At 33.6% G+C, this 19,095-nt stretch overlaps 1 protein-coding gene across 6 annotated transcripts in view; it reads left to right on the forward strand.

Moving 5' to 3' along the window:
* The first annotated feature begins 1,811 nt into the window (after window positions 1-1,811).
* The window catches only part of LOC138325783 (uncharacterized), a 31,986-nt gene continuing 14,702 nt past the window's right edge, over window positions 1,812-19,095 (forward strand). Inside the window, exons 1-2 of one of the 6 annotated variants that reach the window (XM_069271680.1) lie at window positions 1,812-2,393; window positions 18,102-18,189. The gene's annotated coding sequence lies outside the window, so the exon portion shown is untranslated. Of the gene's footprint in view, window positions 2,394-4,228; window positions 4,352-9,515; window positions 9,598-17,284; window positions 17,558-18,101; window positions 18,190-19,095 lie in introns of those variants that run through there. The other 5 variants (XM_069271683.1, XM_069271684.1, XM_069271682.1 and 2 more) reach the window with 5 other exon arrangements.

Consider the following 19,095-nt stretch of genomic DNA (forward strand, 5'->3'; position numbering starts at 1 on the left):
ACCTCCCCTTGTAAAAGAAAGTTCCACTTTCTGGCCTACCAACCATAATGCTACTATGCAATCCCTATCTGGCAGTGTTGGGAGTTGTCTCCCCTTGTCCAAGAACTACAATGAAAATGTTGATCAAAATTACATTTTACTAAACAATAATAACTAAGACTGTCAATGTGTCAGATTGCTCTCTGACAGAATTTTGGACATTAAAGGATAATTTATACACGTACACAGTGAAAGGAATATATCTTTATTGCGATTCCATATATATATACACAATGTGAGGGAATTGATTATTAGTAACATATATGTCACTATGCAGCAGGTAACTATCTACAGTTAGTGTTAATTGGTTAAAGAAAAAGTAAAATGATCATAACTTCAGGCGCATCTTTCACAAAAGATTTCAATGTGTTGTACTTATTTTTTTTTCATTATGTAAATTTCATATCAAAATGCTGTGAGTTGCAATAAAATACTAAAAGTATATATCTGCCAGCAAGCTGATAAAATCTATAATAATGTATTACATACATAATTAAGAAATAAATGAATATATTGTGTCACAGTAAATCATTATGCATATAAATTTTGTAATGATTTCTAAAATAATTTATTGCAATTTTATCATTACATCAGACTGACTGGCTGCAAAACCTGTTCGGAACTGTGATCTTTGTCTCTGGATTTTAAACTACCCGTTTTTTCCGTATCATGTTTCGTTCAATAAATACAGATAAAGAGCTATGTGTATCATCCTTTTAACCTTTCCCCATAAAATATCATTACTGATGGGTGTCGATAACAAAGCTGCACCTGTGATATTTTGGGAACCAGTTCTGTAAAAGTGAAAGCAAAAGAAAATGATACGTTATAAGTTAACAACTTTGACAGCTGTTATCCAGAGGTTACCTAGATTATCAGGTACTCATATCTTTTAACAAAAGTTTGAATTAAGGTTATCTGTACAAAATATACTCCACTTGGTAATACATGTATATGTATTAGAATTAAACTATTTATATATTGACAGTAAATAATTTATTATTAATTTTTGTGACTTCACTATTAATTAATGGTTTTTAAGTAGTTAGTACCTCAACACACCCATCAGGATTTGATGTATAGGATTCAGAGGCTGTGAATCTTGGGTATGCCAATCACACATACTTTAAGTAACAGCCAGGGTCATTTCAGGATGTACAAGGTTTTAGAGGTGAAGGGATAAGCTGTAGTACAAACGAAGAAAAGCCACCAATCTATGGTCATTATATCATCAACAGCCACACAAGTTTTGAACTTGCTACCCTTGTGGTAGAACGCTGCGATATCTTCACCCATTCACCCCTGGAAGTTGTGATGAACTGTTCTAGGCTTTGAATAAGAAGAGTTCAAATGTGTGTAGAGGGATTAATGAGTAAACATCATGGCCACTGTAACCCCTGCAGTCTTCAATGAATTAAAAGAAAAATATAATCAAATGGGATGGTACGTACGCTTTACATTCATAAGCTGTACTGGAATAAGACTTTTTTTTATCGACAATGACATAGCAGAAATGTCTAAATTTTAGACCAAAGTTGAGCAATCTTCTTTTTTGTAATATTTAATTGAACACTGTGAAATAACCATATAATTATATGTGTAGATTTCTCTGATTATTAATTACCAGTGTTTACACAAAATTTGAGTGACTGGAAATTGTATGGTATTAATGCTGTGCTGAGGTTGCAGTGAATGACAAACCCATTAAAACGATTTTAGCACTATTTAGTAGAGGGGGAGGGTTATGCTATTCCAAATACTATGAACAAAGTCTTTTTTGTCTCTCCTAAATCTTTTTAACCAGGGTCAGTTCAATATACAATGATCTCAAAAGGTAACTACAAACAGAAATATATGTATATATTGTATTGATCGTTATTAGTAATTATGTCTTGATGCTGTTGATGTTCCGTGATTGATTGTAGTAAATCCAGGGAATTGGGATAAAGAACAAACCCAGACTGGGATTAGCTTTCTGATTCTACTCAATATTTTATAGCTGAGATTGATTGGATCAAGAAATCGATGAGTCACGATCATGAATTTGACCGTTTGACCATTCTCTGGGATACCTGATTGACCCCGGGCAACTGTTACCTGTCTATCCATTCAGGTAAAATGCTTGTAAGGACACACCATTATTGTGGAGAGCTGTAATTGCTGGCTGATTTCAATGCGTAGTAATTGATTTCTATCGCCTTTGTTGGTCTTGTTAGCAGATTGTCCGACTGTCATGGAGTCTTGACCTGTGATGGAGATGTTTATCATCCTTATGGACGTCCATTGTGGTTAGGCCAGGGTTGTAACACTAATGGGTGCTGGGAAGAATATCACATTACCATGGCCAAAAGTAGGTAAGTACCTGGTATGTGTAGTATATCTTTTTCAATGATGTACTTGCATAAATGCAAGAATATATATGCACAACCATATTGACATTTGGATTCAAAGTTTCAAAGTATTCGTTAGTTTCTACTTCATATACTAGTGAAGTTATTCAAAGATATATGCAGGATACATGTTACCAGGATTCTTAAATGGGGATGAAATATCACTTACATTCTGAGTTTAAATGTAATTTCCGCTAACCTTGTTAATAGGCTATGATATACTATCTGTAGACTCGTAGTAAACCAAAGGCATAAAGTATGTCATGTGAATGTGTTGGTAAACATTGACCAGGGGGCGTGTATGATTACATGTATCAGATATACCATGGAAGTGACCGCTGGTGACGTCCATTATATGATTTGGTCATCAATATGTCCAGAGATTGATGTCCAGATACCTTATTTTTATAAGGAGGTGACATAAAAGTTGTCCACTTAGTATTTAGCAATGCATCACTGGGTGGATGTAGAATATGTATGTGATGTAATTATAATTTATCAAAATATTTTGGCAAGTTCCACCAATCTATACATAAATAAGAATACAGACTGACAAATATCTAGCAAAAAGTTTGCATGGTCCCGGTAAATTTTTAAAGTTTGTTTGTTACAAAATAGTTTTTACACTTTCTTATGTGAATATTTTTATCTCCAATGAATAGACAATCCATGGTGTCTGCAATGTCTTGGTTTATCACTGGTAAAATACATTGGTATGAATTTCTAGGGGAATCTGTTTCTGGTACAGGTTTGTACCTGATCATATGTCTGGGAGGGGATATGTACCAGATCAGGTGTCTGGGAGGGGATATGTACCTGGTCAGGTGTCTGGGAGGGGATTTGTACCTGATCAGGTGTCTGGGAGGAGATTTGTACCTGATCAGGTGTCTGGAAGGGGATATGTACCAGATCAGGTGTCTGGGAGGAGATTTGTACCTGGTACGGTGTCTGGGAGGAGATTTGTTTCATGTACAGGTTCTGTAAGGGGATTTGTACCTAGTTCTGGAAAGAGATTTGTACCTGATCAGGTGTCTGGAAGGAGATTTGTTTCTGATCAGGTGTCTGGGAGGGGATTTGTACCTGATCAAGTGTCTGGGAGGAGATTTGTACCTGGTCAGATGTCTGGGAGGGTATTTGTACCTGATCAGATGTCTGGGAGGGGATTTGTACCTGATCAGATGTCTGGGAGGGGATTTGTACCTGATCAGGTGTCTGGGAGGGGTTTTGTACCTGATCAGGTGTCTGGGAGGGGATTTGTACCTGATCAGGTGTCTGGGAGGGGATTTGTTTATGATCAGGTGTCTGGGAGGGGATTTGTACCTGGTCAGGTGTCTGGGAGGAGATTTGTACCTGGTCAGATGTCTGGGAGGGGATTTGTACCTGATCAGGTGTCTGGGAGGGGATTTGTTTCTGATCAAGTGTCTGGGAGAAGATTTGTACCTGGTAAGGTGTCTGGGAGGGGATTTGTACCTTATCAGGTGTCTGGGAGGGGATTTGTTTCTGATCAGGTGTCTGGGAGGAGATTTGTACCTGGTAAGGTGTCTGGGAGGGGATTTGTACCTGATGAGATGTCTGGGAGGGGATTTGTACCTGATCAGGTGTCTGGGAGGGATTTGTACCTGATCAGGTGTCTGGGAGGAGATTTGTACCTGATCAGGTGTCTGGGAGGGATTTGTACCTGGTAAAGTGTCTGGGAGGGATTTGTACCTGATGAGATGTCTGGGAGGGGATTTGTACCTGATCAGGTGTATGGGAGTGCCTTCTCACCTGTTTGGTTTTCAAAGTGTGAGGTGTGTCTGTGTTGGTGACAGAGTTAGATGAGATGGTGGGAAGTCATGGTGTTGGGAATCATCAATCTGTCAATCTGTCTGAGGAGGGTGGTGATTAGTGTTCCGTCATTGACAGGTACACAACAATCACAGGTGAGATAAACACCAGGTATCATACAGGTGAAGGTCCGGCTTGTAAAAACTCGGACAACAACATGTAGATCAGAAAAACGTGTATTCCCTTGTGGCTCATTATCACAAGGACGCAAGTATATCATTCTGTATATCTATTGAAAGTATTCATGTGTACAGGGTAATTTTGGTAAATGTTCGAGTAGGGTAAGTACCAGGGTTGGGGTAATTAAAAATGTAATTGCAATTAATTACATTTTTTCAAGTAATTGAAAGTAATTTGTAATTAAGAAATATTTCAATTACATGTAATTGTAATTGTAATTAATTACATTATAAAAATGTGTAATTAACAATTACATTTCAATTACTTTTCAATTACATTTATATATTTACTAATGTCTAAATAATTACCAAGATTAATGAATGTATGACATTTATTTGGCTATGTAGAAATTTAAACAGGTAACATATGTGAGACCTGTTTTACCTGTAGTTTACCCCTCAAGCAATATACAAGCTAGGTGTGAGGTGTGAAGTTGTGAACACAAAGCCTGTGATTACAACTCACAAAGGTCTTGCTTATATAACACCTGTTGATCACCTAATTAGCAAATCTAATGAAGGCAAAAATATAGATGATAGCTCAGATTTGTCTTCACTGCCCCTGCCAAGAAAATTTTAACAGAAGACTTTAGTGAAGATTGCAGAGAAATATTGTGACCCATTAAAGTTCTGGAAAGATTATTCTTGCAAATTTCTAAATTCGTCTTTTTTAGCTAGCAACTACTTAGCTATACCAGCCACTTCAGCTCCAGTAGAGAGATTGTTTAGTGTTAATTGCTGGCAAAGTATTCCGACCAGACAGATACAGACTGTCTGATGATGATTTTGAGATGCTAATGATGATAAAATGCAATAAAAAATATTAATACCTGGTACATAAAGCTGACGCATTTGACAATATTACTGCTAGGTCCAATAAAAATCTACATTTAAAACAAATACACCCTACCAATACTCAATTGTAACTTGCAGTTTATGTGAAGTGAACATATGTTCTATCAGAATTTACTGATATCGACTTATTATATCTGTATAACTGCTAAAGTGCAAGATTATACAAATGTGTATATATGCAAGGATGTATATCTCACTTATAAATCCTTGGTATAAACATATAAAAAACATATTAAGAAAATGTAATGTGTAATTGTAATTAATTACTTTTTGAATGTAATTGTAATTGTAATTAATTACATTTACAAAACTGAGTAATTGTAATTGTAATTGTAATTGAGTTTTGACCAAGTAATTGTAATTGTAATTAATTACATTGCAATGTAATTGACCCCAACCCTGGTAAGTACGTGTATATTATTTGATGTGAGGGAAATTATTTGATGTTAAGCTGTTTTGAAGAAAATGTTTTTTCCTTTTGTTTAGATTCTGTAAGGGAAAGATAGGTTCTAGACCCTTTACTTTTTTTTTATTTCAAGGTATATATTTCATTTTTATTTAGTAATATGTGGCACAGTACTGTAAGGAGGGTATAATGTATTATGTATAACATATGTATGTGAACTTAATATATCAAAAGTAAGCTTACGAAAAATCATAACGTGTATCTTATATAGTAAGAGAGTTGACTAGTCCAACTTTTGGTAGTATTGAAAGGCTCAGGCCAATTTCCCAGCATTCTTTCACTCATTATTGGACAGAGCCTCCTTATAGCTATTGGTTATCACTCTAGTGGTTCGATCTGTAGCAGGATTAGACTTGGTCGATCATTGGTGACCAGGTAACCCAGTTGATAGAGCATTCGGCAGGAAGTTCTGGGTTTGAATCCTGGTCTGGTCGCTACATTTGTGCACCTTTCACAAAATTGACACCCAATTAAAATACCTGTGATGGTGATATAAGGGTCTCTTATGTCTTTGAGGACAAAGACTTAGAAAAAGGAGTGTAGCGGAATTGGACTGGGTCAATCATCCTGGTCTTGACACTCCACAACAATATTCACTATGCTTTCTTTATTGATGTAGAAGAAGTGGCCCGGGGATGGTAATACGGTAATACAAAAAGATTAAGTTAATTTCTGTACTCGACCAACAAAAAATGCTTCTCAGGTTCAGTTCAGGGCTGGATTCCTTGTCAGAACTCTCAACAGGAAAGTGTATTCCACTGATCTTTGTACTCTTAATGAAATCAGTATTTGAAAGATCAACATATTACAGAATTAAGATTTCTTTACAGTTTAAGCAATATCAATAAAAGTTTTCAGATTTACACCTGTATTTGTGTGTTTAAGGGTCCTGTATGTAAGACTGAGATAGTAGAGTCACCCCTTTAAGGTTCATTCCTAGCCCAGTGTTAGTCTTCAGTGCCCCAATACATAAACAATTCAGTTACAAGATGATGGGAAGATAGCATGTGGAGTTTACCTGTAGAGTTTACCTGTATATCCTACAGGTATATAAAGACCTGGTAGATAAAGACCTACAAACGTTTCTGTCTGCCAATCATAATCTCTCGTCAGGTATACACTGTTTCCTTATTCTAGTGTTCGGTGGTCTGTCGTTACGTAATCCACTAGTAATGTAATACCTGTCCTCGTGGCCATTGTCTGTATCATTATTGAAATACACCTGTATTTTCATGTCAGTAAAACAATGGGTATTTGCTATCCAAGGACGAAAAAAAAAGTTGAGATATCAATATGATGTATCACACACAAACATGTTCTTTTAAATGTATTTTCATGTTTTAAGACTTATAAAAAATCAGGATATAAGATCCCCAATGTTTGAGTGGTAAATGGTATACATTTCACTTCCAATCTCAGTTGTTTAGTGTGTATGGATCCCAGAGGTAAGGAGCATCTGATGTCTCTCTTATCTGTTATAGATCTGAAGATCTAGACTCTGATATGTCAAAACTAATAGGTATATACATGCAAGTTTTAATGTCTTCATTTCATATAAGGATATGAGGTTTGCCATAATCTGCATTTCACCACATTTCTCTAATGGTGAATAGAACAGTTAGTGACAGAGGTACCAATGTATTTTTAAACATACATTTTATATCGGTATATTTACATATACAAATATATTTAATGTAACTGAGTTTTCATTTCAAATGATATTTTATGAGAAAAAAAGTTTCATATTTTTGTACACCAAAAGCTTAAAGTGAATAGTCGGGCAAAGAAAACCAGTCTAAATGCGTTCATTGGCCTTCCAAAAGTTCTCACATATTAATATGACGGTCAAGTTCTGCTTAGTTTCCCAGTTCTGACCATTAAAGTAAAGAAAAGTTGAAAGCATTGAAAGGGAGGCTGCGTGGAAATGTAACCACGGACATAGTGAGCCGGGAGGACGTTTTAGAATTTCCATACTTTAAATTAATTTCTTCGTACGCAGCCAGATTTTGACAAGAGATTTTATTTTTCCATTTCATAAGAAATTATACTGGATACATTCACACCATTTTTACCGACTTCGTCCTTGCCCGACTTTTCACTTTAAAGAGAAGTTTCAGTAATTCAGATCATCTGATATCACTTAAGTACAACAACCTACATTTTGAAGTTTTTCAAAGTCAATTTATAGATTAGTGTGTTGCAAAAAACACACCATTCTCCAATGTTGACATCATGATTGTCACTATGGAATTTCTGTCTAGCATGGCCAATGAAAATTTTGTCCAGGTCATATTGCACTAGTGGTACATTTGTATATGCAAAAATAGTAATGTAGGGGAAATTGTTGGATCATAGTGGCAGATTATATGATAAATATGAAATAGCAGCTGCATATAAAAAATCTCTCACCTGAATAAATTTGACTTTCATGTCGCTAGGTTTATAAGGTCAGGAATATTGTTATGACAGGAGTCATTCTTGTCATGCAACATGATATTGAATAATTCTTAAGAAAGTTTATCCAAACTTGAATGTGAAAAAATAGGATGTTTGAGTCAAGGTCGTTATTTTCAAGCCCTATCTGACATAGGGTTGTTAATGTACCTATAACTTCAATCTGTCATTATCAAGTTCAGTATACCATTTTTTATTTTAGGTCAAAAGTTTAAAGGTCAAAGCCACAGTTACCATGCATAGAAAGTTAGTCCTCACCTTACAACTCTAAAGGTTAAAGGTTGTCAATGTCACTGTAACACGCACTGAAACAGACGGGGAATTAATCTGAGGAACTTGGTGTCCATTTAAATGTTGTCAACATTACTATCAATCTAATTAAAATTTGATATTTATTATTAACTCTAATGTCTTACATAGTTTACTTTGTAGATAATGAACATAAAAATTTTAATTTAATTGTAATATTATAAGTGAGAATGTTTGATCTTTTTCATGTTTTTTTTTTTTTTTTTCATTCATTTGTACTATGGGATAACAAATATAAGATTTTTTTCCTTTATTGGAAAGTTATTAATGTATATGTAACACAAGGACAGAATTTTCATATTTCCTCTTTGTCATTTTGATACCTTGTACAATCACAGGTGCTGTTCCTATATAAAAATTCCATAAAATTGAAGATAAAAATCACTGTTTTTTTGTACACTTTCAATGGATGTATTAACTGGAATTTTTCTCATTAGACTCCTACTTATTTTTTGTGTACTTCCCCGTTCTGTTTCCATTTGCTGAACACAGCTGCATGTGACCTTCAGGCAGAATTCATTAAAACAGTTTAAAGTGTCGGTGACTTCACCTAGATGGTATTTAATATTAATGATTTTCTGATTATAAACACCTTATATAAATAAGTTAAGTATACTGACTTACTAATTCTGCTTAATGCATATAGTCCATATACGCAGTCCATTCATCATACATATATTTTATCCTATAAAAAAGGGACTTATTACACGGCATTAAGACAGTGTTAGTTCCTAGCGGTTTGATAACTGACCAATGCGGAGGCTTTCACTGGGGATTTGTGAATTCAAAAACATTGTCCTTAAGCTTCTAACAGCTGAAAAACTGATCGGTCATATCGGGGATAAGGATTTAGGTACGTAATACAACTCATACACACCAAGACATGTTCAAACCAACGGAAAATTAGGTTAATTCTATAGTTTGAGAGTCTGGACAGTCCGATATACGAGTCTTGAAAATTTGACAGTTAACTGTTTAAGGTGGGTGTTCCCGCTCACTCGTGTCGCACATGGGACCTATACCTGTATTGGAAAGGACTCCATTCATTTTCGAATTTTAAACAAGTTTCCTTATAAAGGTAAGTCATAATTTGTAAAAGGCAAAAAGTGATAGTACACCTGACAGGTATGACAAATAAGTTGACAGCACAAAGGAGATGGAAATCCTGTCGGAGCACTTTCTTTGATGAGGTATAACTATAGTGTTGGACTGTTCTATTGTTCAAACACCTGTACTGAAGATTTTGTTACTGTAAGAAAAGATTTTTTGCTTTTCAAAGAAGATTTGTTAAAAACTTGTTTGCCAACATTGAATTTTTTCATTTGCTAATTAACTGTATACAATTTTAATCATCAAAGTATACTTTTAAATTTAGGTGTTTTTTTTTTAAGGAAACCAACATTCTTTAAATTCTTAACAATAATATTTTTATCCTTCCTTTAGCGTACAGACTTGCTTTTTGGGCGATTTCTTTTCAAATTGTTAATATCCATACATTTATTTTAAACTTAATTTTTGGAATCTTTGATTTATTAGAACCTGTTGAAACTTTAAAACTTCTACATATATGGTAGGACAAGATCTTTACTGATTGCCAATGGCTGAATGTATAAGAAACTAAATATATGGTGGGATAAGTACCCAGAAGTATCGATCGAGCTCTGATTTATTATCTTATATATTGGCCATTGAAGACATTGTGAGAACGGTATTTATTTATGCTGTCTATACTTTAAGGATTTATTATGGTAAACTATTTTAAGACTTTTAATTGTATATATGTCTGGTTAATATCTTACAACATTTGTATACTTCATGATAGAATGAAACTTTATAAACTTCTTTATATATAGTCTGCAATCTTTCAATCATTGAGCTTGAAATCAATACAATTTGTATAAACATTGATTTGTTTTACATATTGCATTTTTCTGGTAAATGAGTTTAAGTTTTGCCAGTTTTATGTTCAACCAAGAAGTGTAACATGTACATAAATTCTTAATGTTAACAAATTTTTCCACAATTTTGGTATAGGCAAGTTTCCTCTAAAACTTAGATTGATCAATACCAGTAATTCATTCAGTTCAGAGGTTATGAATTCAAATCCTTATTTAATGTCACTGGATTGGGTGTTCTGCTATTCAGATGATGTACTTAGCAGTATATATATGCTCCAGTGAGATAACACTGCAAAGTTGACAGTTTAGTTCCATTGTATTAACCCTGCTGAATACTAACTACAATATACTTCTCAGCCAAGGAGAACATCCCGACTCTTTAGCTTGATTGGTTGAGTGTAGGACTAGTATTGGTAAGCCAGAGGTTCCAGAGTTTTGGCCCTAGCAGATCGAGGCAGTGATTATGTTTACATAAAGTCCTGTGCTCTGTACTATATATGTTAAATCATGATTTATGAAATATGGTATGGGAGTCTCCCAAACTGAACATGACATCATCACAGATGTAAATTGTTACATACTGAGGGAGCCACCCTGAAATGACCTCTAGCTGCTCAAAGGACATTGCAACCTAACACCAAAAAGGATCTGTTCCTTAATGTGTGTATATGTGCGAATTAATTGCCTGTAGGTTAAACATGTATGTTTTAGGAGTGATAGATGTGTCCCCATGATACAGACTTACACATCATACATGTGTCGTCTTGTTCACACTATATACCTGATCCAAAAATGGCTTTAATTCTATCCCCAATAAAATCTCAAGTTACTCAATTTCTCTCCTGAAATCATTTCTTTAAGTGGTTGTAAATGTCATGTCATCAACATAAATATTCAAGCTCACTCTACATGTATCAAATAAAAAGAGTAACATGGCCAATATTTATGGTCCTTTTGGTGGCGGAGGTGACGACAAGCCTCCTTGTAACAGGACAGGGATACCCTCAGTGTCATGTAAATGTTTGTTCCAAATGAAACTTATCATTGTTAATGAGTTTACAAGTATCATACTTCTACAGTTACCTGAATTCATTTAAAACTGGATTTAATTATTGAGCACTCTTCAAAATAGTGGAAATCCAACATTTTAGACATGGACTCATACAAAAGGAGAAGTACATGGTCCTGTGTGACTCATTGTACATAAAATTGTTTAATAATCTCTTTCCTGATTCGCATATTATGCGAGTGACCTTGGTTTAATTCTTGGTTATGACAGGAATGTGTATTTCACCCGTTCCCTTTTCCTGTGGGACTTGTACAGAGTTTGAGCACAGAAAGAGTTTTAGCATCAGGACTAATCCAAAGGAAATGCTTTTAAATCTTGTTTAAAAATGTTCTGAGAAACTGCACTCATTTATTCTCTAAGAGTGGTGCTGTTGTACCATTCCTTTATATACTATTTGTTAGTGTTGCTTGACAAGGTTTATCTTCAGGACTTTCAGTTTGTACTGCAAATGATTGATCCCATTCTAAATAGAAATTTTTTCAAATTTTATCAAAAATCCTTAAAATCAGTTTTAGTCTTGAAAATCTCACATTTTCAAATTCGAATTTTCACATCAGATCATAACTAAATTAATTGGTAAAAAATGTCTTGCCGTCTATCTGACAAAAGACTTGGGCCCAATATCATCAAAATACATTAGCAATATCTTAACTAAAAATTCTCTATAGGAAAGCAGAAGTAAGGGAAAAGTCTGAAGTTAAAAACTTTCTTTTCTGTAATGCTTTGCTATGGAAAGTTAGGGAATGTTGAAGAAACTTGGTCCTGTGCATACAACAGAACAAATAGATATTGCAATGATTATATAAGGACGACTAAAGCTTTGACAGGTGGATTCAACATGTACCGACTCTCAGCTCCCAATAATCTCCTGAGGAATGTGTTTGTGTGGATAGGAATTAGAAGTAGTTTGAGTTATAACTAGATCTGAATGTGGTGTGAAGCTCTGGCAGGCAAGGAAAGCTCCAGTTTATACACTTATACCAATGTGTTTGTCTGCTTTTGTGTCAATATTTGAACGGACACAAAATAGACACAAATGTAGTGGTAAATTAAAGCTATTTATGGTGTAGTAGCTTGAGGCTATTTCACCTGTTAAACCTTTGTATATTTTTATCTAGACATCTCAATATATGTAGGAAGGATTATCTTCATTGTGTGCAGTCCGTGTTATATTGGATTTTGGGTTCAAATTCATTTCTGATTAGTTTGTATTGAAGTAAAATTGGGTCAAATACCACTTTGTATAATAAATGTCCCTACATATTGACTATTTGCAGGAGAAACACTTTCCATGATAATTAATTGACTTGTACCATCAATATTGAACTAGACAAGTGGCAATCAAACTTCCAAGGGAGATAATCATGTACACGTACTTGTTACACTGTAATGAAATATTATTCTGACAAATTTTGAATCATTTGTTAAGCAAAGAATATGAACTGATTAAGTTTCATGTGTAACAATTGCTTGATGACACATTAATGAATACTGATATGTTATCAATTAAGATATACCTCTATAGGTACAATTCTGGTACATGTAATTGTTCTGTAATGGTTGATTGCATTCACCCAGGGAGCTCCATCATAATCAGTAGAGTTCATATATATCTGGCTAGTGGAATGTCCTAAGATCAAACCCCAGTCTGCCTGTGCATTTTTCTGCTCCTATTACCACACATCAACTGTTTTCTCTTCAGTATAACTCTGATATAAGGCAACTGTCATTTGCATATAAAATATCCCTAGAGAACACACATATTAAATTGATCTGAAAGATTAAAATACTTTAAATTCAGAATTTTGTCTCAATTTAATAAAAAAATGATTGTTTACACAGTACCATGCAGTAACTGTTTATGTTAATTTGGAATTAAGAGAGTATATGTGTATATACCTGTGTATATACCTGTATGTTTTAAAACGAACTACCTACCAAGGCTTATTTCTACAGGTATTATCTGTATTTTTTCACTAGCTATTACCTACCATACATTTACATGCACTTTCTTGTTTCAATGTTACAAATATTGCCATTACAAATTTTCTCAGATTGATTACTAATGCTAAATCATTTTCCCTCCCCTTCTTGTTGGAAACTTCACAATACTAAATTTTCTCTTGGCCCTCTCCTCCCTGTTTGAAATTATACTAAATTATCTCCCCTTTCCTCCCTGTTTGAAATTTCATGATACTCAGTTATTTTCACCTTATTAGATTATTTTGATTGATCATACCAGAGTCAGACACCATAATTAAAGTGTTTGATTCACCAATAATAATTCAAATATCGTAAAACCTTGTCGTCCATCGACCTACAAACAATGAAAATTGATAAAATTTGCTTGTCATTGTACAAATGTGGCCACTTTAATTTGATGTGACCTTATGAGTATCCCGAGGTAAACTACCGCATTAAATTATCAGTAAAATAAACCAGTGTGACTAGTTTTAACACATTTACACCAAATTTATTACATGTAGGACATTAGATTTTCAATAGACACTCTCTTTATAGGAATATCGATATAAATTCACGGTAATTTCCTTTTGAAGGGAAGGAAATTGAATGGGATCTGAAATATAAATCCTGAGAAAGCCACAGTTATGATTTTTATATCCATTATTAGTTTCATATACAGATATGTAGCATTAGCCAGAACTTTCCCACTATATCATGTATGAATAACAGATACCTTTTACAACAGTTTGATAAGAAAAACTTAAAATAGAAGCACAAGCATGCACATTTAATACCCACGATACTTTGATAAAAAATGTTCAAAGTAAGCTGAAGTACCTCCCACCATTGTATCTGGTTATTGGTGATGATTAAAGGTAAAATTAAATCATAATTCATAATTAATTGTAAAAGTGTCAGATATGGCTGTTTTTCACAGATGCACCTGAATCTGAAGTTTTGTTATTAGATTGTAAAAAACTGAATCGTTGTATTAGATTGTAGAAAATTGAAATGAAAATGTTGATGTTGTTCATAATAAGGACCATACATGATCTCCTTCACAATTTACTCTATTCATCCTAATAAGCTCCCAGGATGCTTTTTAAAGTATTTGAAGACAGGAAGGGGAACTTAATATTAATTTTGAACTTCCTTTGCTGTTTGTCTGTTTATGTACAAGTCAAGTTCCGCTTTCAAAGGAACCATGAATGCCAATTGTACCACTATGTCCTCAGACTCAAAATGGTGATGTCATGCCATCTGATCAGAAAAAAATTGACAACTGTAAAGAAAAATACCTTGTACTCGGTACTATTACAGTGAAATGTTTAAATTAAACAAGAGGGTGTAGATAATTGAGGAGACGTGGCAGCCAGGTGTTTTAATCTGGGGTATCTGTATAGGACCGGTGTTGGTCACAGAGTAGACATTGTCCGATGTGTGGATCAGTAGGCAAGTTTTACTGTCAATGTGTCTAGGTTGAGTAAGACGGATTAAGATCGTTACTACATTATGTCACCTGGAGATTATAGGGACTTTAGGATCCCAACTAGGGGATCAGTCATCTAACACTGGGACTAAAAGGTCTCTATGATCGAGGTTTGATAGCTAAAACCTAGGCAATAGGCAAAGTCGTGTAGGTAGTAAACCTGTACTTTTATCTGAGATCAGGATCACTATCATATCTCTTTTCGTTGATCTCTGTTACAGGAAAGGAGATAGTCTTGATCATAATGTTAAAGTTGATAAATAGTTATGCTTGAAATTATCTTAGTGAAAACAAATTCAAGAAAACAGCACCATTATCACTACTTCGTCATGCATATGGTATGCAGATTTTATAATATTTAGGAATCTAATTGCTGCCATGCAGAAGTAAAACAAAAGGGTAATAACTCTTTTAATTACTTGTGAAATTTAGAAATTAGCCAAAATAATTTATTATAATTTTAGATCTTCCAATTCATTAATAGATCTGAAAATAGAAACTCTTTTCAAAACATTTCTTCAGGGATATTTCTATCTTTTATAATGTATGATAATTATATCCATACTTTGTCGGTTTTATTACTTTGCTCGAAGTTCATGCTGTATCAAAGTTTTAATTGGGTGGCAATGCATTAATAAACACTAAAATATATCTTACTAATAGAAAAATAAACTACCAAAAAGAGAACATGTACAGTGTGTTAAATACCAGATTTCTCCTGAATCAAGACAGTTATGTTTTGATATCTTTGGTAAATGTGAAAGATTTCAGTATAAAGTGAACAGTAACATTGCTAGTACCTGTTTGTGTCATTGTACGGTCTTGTAAAATAAGGGTATTTAATGTTATGCATCATTAGGCATTGATTTCATAAGTTTCAGATCAAATTAATGTACTTCTACTTAGTTCATTAAAACCTGTTCAAGTGTCAATGTCATACACAGACACTATAGAATGTTTGGAACAGGTCAACATGTCACTGAGGGCTGGCAAGTTAACTCATAATTAATGACTAATTAATTTCTATACATGTTTATGGCAACTAAATCATTATTTAATTGTTCATCAAGAAATCACAGCTGAAGGATTGGAATCTATATAAATAAATTACCCACATTAGATTGGTACTTAAGGTTATGTTAACACAAACGAGACGAAAGAAATAGCTGATTTAAAATTTTATTCAGGTTTGATAGAAAGACTGATGTATTCTGTGAATGTATACATGTTCCAGTATTTCAAATTATATAATTTCATTGCAAGAAAAAACTTTTAAAGAAATGTTCAAATGGGTTAAAACTTCTTTTAAATTAGAATTTAATTCAAAATATGGCTTGCATTAATTGACTTGACTTTGAATGATTTCAAGAAATATCTTTTTAATGATTTTATACATTCCTTTAATTTACCTTTAGATATCAAGGATAAAAGAAGTTAAATGTGATTGATCAGTGTTTATATTTATAGAACATGATGAGAATTCCTGTAGGACTTGGGGTTGTCAAATTGCATTGGCTGACAATGGAGAATACAATTACAATATGTACACCGTAGTCATGAAAAATTATAAAAATTATTTAGAGTATAAAATAAGGATTTTTTCCACCATTTATTGATTTTTTTTGACTTAGCAAAAGATCTTTAGTACATGTATATGTGTCACTTTTACCATTAAATTTATATAATTAGTTAAAACTTGTTGCATAATTTTGTCACATTGGATCAATTATATGAAACATTGACTTCAAAAGTAAGTTGACTAATTCAAGAAATATGTATAATATTAACATAAATAATTTCACTGGAAACATATTTATATACATTTTAATGCAAAATCGGAATAAATTGATTTTATAAATTCCAATGATCTGTGATATCTTCTGGTTTATATTACTCTAATCTATCTATAGTATCTAATAGTATGATTTATACCTTTAAGGTGTACATATTTAATGAAAAAGATTAGGGTGACAGAAAATCTGTGATCAAATTAAGATTACTTAATCTCGTTGTGACCTTTATCTGTATTATAATACATTAATGTATGCAAAACATCTACAATGTATATTAAATCCACTGATAATCTTCCGGGGTCCTCGACGTAATCAAACGTAAGTTCAAAGAAAGTCGGACTTAAATCTGTTCAAATAAAATATTGATAACATATACAGAAATATTTGACCTGTGAATTTTTCAGAGAAAGATTACAAGTAATTAAATGAACTAAGGCCTGATATTGGTTAAGCCCATAGTTGAATGCACATCTTCTAAATCAAACACAAACCCGCAGGTGAGTCCTCTCCATTCAACACCTACTGGAGTCTAAAATCGACAAGATTTTGACGACCAGGTATATTGAAGTGTAGCGTTATCTGTGGTGAAAGTACAGGTGAAGAGCTCTTCACTAAGTCAGCTAATGTATTGATATACCTCTGGTTTATCTGAGGGGACCTCAGTGTTTAAAGTTTCGTGTTAGTAGTGGACTATATTGAGGATTCAGGGAGCGGAACTACTTAGGTTTGTGTACAGTTTTACTGTAGTGAAGAGAGTGGTAAGGCTCTTGTCTCCACCTTTATAGGGAAGGTGAACAAATTCCTTGACTAATATGTTACATACGGTACTTACTTTTGTTCTAGAGTGATTTTAACAAGCATATTTGTAAAAAAAAGCTGCATGAACACACTACAAATCAATATTTTAAATATTTGTTTTTCAGGACACCTACCTTTTTAGAAAGACATCATAATGACAAATAATTCAAGAAAAACAGAAACATTATATTTGGTTCTACTATAAACAGATGAATATCATGGAAAGTTCCACATGTTTTAATTTGTATATAGGCATCAACTTTTTTAATTACATCTACTTTCTTTTACAGTTAGTTGCTATGACAGGAGTTTGGTTCTTTAAGATTTTTTTCTATGCCTTCACCATGAAATTGTTTGTATAAATATAGATATCATGGAGAGTCTTTATATATATATAAGAGTTCACAAAGACTAAACAAGAGTTATCTGTTATGTTTATAACAAACCACATGTGTTCATATGTGCTAATATGGTTCTTACCCAGACTTATACCATTGTGACAAAACTCTAATATCCATCCATTGTTACCATTGTCTTTGTTATCTATAACCAATTGTTACATTTTTTCAGGTGGGATATAAGGCCAGTAGATTGGAGCTGAAGATATTTGTTGAAGGATCAGCAGTATTTTCACCTGGGGAGAAACAACAATACACAGGTAAGATATTGATTTGTTTAGGGATATGTTTCACGCTTAGCAGAATTTATTAGGTGTGGAAATTGTTTCATCAATTTTGATGAAATATTCACTTGTTTTCCTTTGAGTCTAAAGTTAACTGTCCGTGTAACCCTTGTGTACACAGATAGAAACTTTAAATAATTAATTTCCAACCTCATACACCAATAATTTAACAATTTGAGTTTATGTAACTCAACCTGAATCAGGTTTTGTTTACCGTTCCATACAAACTAATCATCAATACAATTATTCTTAAAATAACAACATGTCAAAGGTCACATATATTATGAACTAGCACTTCAATGATTTTGTAATAAATTGAGCATGGGGTCAAATAAACTACGATATCTACGCTGGGGTTGATAGGTAAAAAAATCTCATTTATGTATTCCGATCAATAGTCACGTCCGCAGCGCCTTCAAAAAGCTAAAGCTTAAAAATGCATCCCTGTTGAACTCCCTTGGCAAAAAATCAAGTACAGTGTAACAATTGAGGAAACCATTCTCATGGCTGGATGAACTTTTAATAATTAAGACACAATACAGGTGATATTGAATGTCAACAAAACATTACATGATCTTCAACACATAACAAAAATTATCACGGTTATATTAGTTTATTTCTGTGATAAGAGATCGTTGTTGTTGATAAAAACCACATTGGATATATAAGATATGGGAGTAAGTCAAAGGATTGGTGTGAACGGTTTTAAAGACGTACATCTGCTTGTTTCTATAAAACATTCACCTGTCCATTCTTTGTTTTCCTACCTGTGGCGCCTGATCTAACCCTAGTCCGTTCCTTACTTTGATGTTAGTAAATATTGGTTTGACTAGTTCCCGTTCCCCCATTATTTGATATAGATGTTACAACAGCCAGGTGAAG

The sequence above is a fragment of the Argopecten irradians genome, chromosome 6 (genome assembly GCF_041381155.1).
Source record: "Argopecten irradians isolate NY chromosome 6, Ai_NY, whole genome shotgun sequence".
Classification (NCBI taxonomy): domain Eukaryota; kingdom Metazoa; phylum Mollusca; class Bivalvia; order Pectinida; family Pectinidae; genus Argopecten; species Argopecten irradians.